Here is a 2,484-nt window from a genome sequence, read left to right on the forward strand (position 1 = left end):
GTAACAAAGGCAATGAAAGAAAGTATAGATTACAGTATTATCAGGACAATAGATTAAAATGTCAAAATAATATTTATAATAGGTTTGAGAGAATATCTTATTCATTGTTATTTCTCCTAAACACCCAGCAGAGTGTGCTCTATAAATACTTTTAAGGTTAAATTAATACATTTCTAATGTCCTTGGATCATATGTATTGAATATTCACTAGAAAGCAGGTAGTTTCCAGTGTCAGGACTCCAGCAGGTAGACACTATGGTTCAGCTACGTTCAAACGTAGAAAGCAAAGCACACAGAGTAACTTTCTGCAAGTTGTAGCTCCTAGTGGACAGCTTCTGATTTAAACCCAGGCAAACTTCTGGGGTCAGGATATTGAAGGGCATTTCTGTTTACCAGACAATACCACCAACAAGACTGTCTGGCAGACTTGGCGAGGGACTGCCAGAAGCCAGGGAAGCTTGCACCCCCCTCTGCTGGAAGCTGCCGGATTCAAAACTGACAAACCTTTGCTTGTCTGCCCCTGCTGTCTGGTTTGAGCAGTGATGTTCTTCCGGTGTGGAAGCACATCCTCCAATGAGAGTGAGGCTGAGGGAGGCTGGCAGAGCTTCCAGGCCCTTTGCCATCTCCAGGGAGTGGTGCATTGCCTCAATTCCATGTTGGAACCTATGCTCCACCAAACAGTCATGTCTTAGGATAGGCTCTGCGAGATTGGCTGCTGTCCTGGCAATTTTATACACAGTGCATAATCAAGACAGAAGTCAGGGGAGCTAAAGATCACTTTAAAGAAACTGGAACAAGGTACGGGTTCCAGCCTCAATGGGGGCGCTTCTTCAAGTGACGGATCCTGTTTAAAAACTAGGAGTTTTTTACCAACAGAATCTGGAGACTGCCCAGGTATGATGAGTTATGTGTAGAGGGATCTCTAGTCGTTAGGTAACAAACAATAAAAATAGGGTTGTGAAGGGGTGCTTCAAAAGATGGAGGTCCTAACTTCCTAAATCAAATTGAGCGTCTGACTGAAAGTATCAATTAAGTACAAAGTTCAGCTTAACAAGTCGTTCTGAAGGTCTGGGTCAGAGGTCAGCCCCAGAACTGATGCAAGAGACAAAAGAGTACAGTTAACGTCATTTTAGGATGTCACTGGGTGCCACATGCCCACACAGTGACAAGTCATACTTAGAAAGACAAAATGACCATTTCCAATGGTCATTTCCCAGTATGAGAAGACATCCTGAACCTGATTATTTTCCATTCGGAAAAAGAAACATACCATCTCAGTGAAAGCCTGGTATAAGGGAGGTGATTAAAGGGAGAGGGTAAAATTGTTCTCACAACTTGACACTGGTAAGATACATTTTAGTTTAGTTTTTTTTTTTTTTAAACTGGCAAAAACCAGAATCTTTGGCACATTCAAGAGTAACAAGCACTTAACAATATACAAGATTTTGAAGAGATAATAGGATTTTCAAATATGTGTTCATCAGCCTAATGGAAAGCCAATAGAGAGATTCCTCAGCCCAGCCTTGTGGGAACATACGGTGATTGTCTAAAGAGGCTAAGCTCAACAATTAACCCAATATTTGATTCTGGGAGAATCTGCCTCCATCATTGACCCAGCACTTCTCTTCTTTGTCCTTTCCAACTTCTCTACCCCTGACTCATTTTTCCCCAACATATTTGTGTCTATATTATCTAGATACAACTCTTTCAACTCTTCACTCCACTAGAAAACATAGGCCTTCAATGCATAGTTACACGTAAAATAAAAGCAGATGTTTCAGGAGAGTTGGGTGAGAGGAGAACAGTGACAAGAAGTCTCTTCAGCCAGGCATCTCCAGAGACAGCGCTGAGAATGACCAAGTGAGTTAGCTTGATACTCTAACCCTCACCTCCTTCAGCATGGGAGTCAAAATTACTAGGTTTTCTGGACCTGTAAACAGACAGATGTAGGTAGATGGTTATATACCATCTCTTGGATTTATACCATACAAATTCAAGCACAAATATGTTCTTCCTAACAATGTTCACCCTTAAATTTTTAATACAGCTATGAGCAAGTGTGTCTATGTTGAGCTGAACTTGATTGTGAATACGGAAAGTCAGATTGGGAATAGAAGAGGGACAGAGGTGGATGACAAAAGACGGCTCATGCTTTCAAGGCACCTGTGCATATTTCACACTCATCTGTGGCCTTGTTGCTAAACAGTAAAACAAAAGAAAGGTTCACACAGCGTGGTGGCTGTCAACCCACTGGAAAGGTTTTGTCAGTGAGCTTTAACCTTCGGGTTTTAAGTTACAACTATTGCATACATTGACAGTGACTTCAGAACACAAACCAAGGTAAAGAAAGTTAATCCATTTATTTGAGTCCTCTCAGAGAGTTAATTCCAAGGTGTACATTTTATTCATGGCTATGGTGATTCAGTGAACCAGTTACTTGTTAAATCTCCAAGGTAACTATTAAATTTGAGGTAGGATGGAAAA

Source organism: Meriones unguiculatus, chromosome 1 (assembly GCF_030254825.1).
Source record: "Meriones unguiculatus strain TT.TT164.6M chromosome 1, Bangor_MerUng_6.1, whole genome shotgun sequence".
Classification (NCBI taxonomy): Eukaryota; Metazoa; Chordata; class Mammalia; order Rodentia; family Muridae; genus Meriones; species Meriones unguiculatus.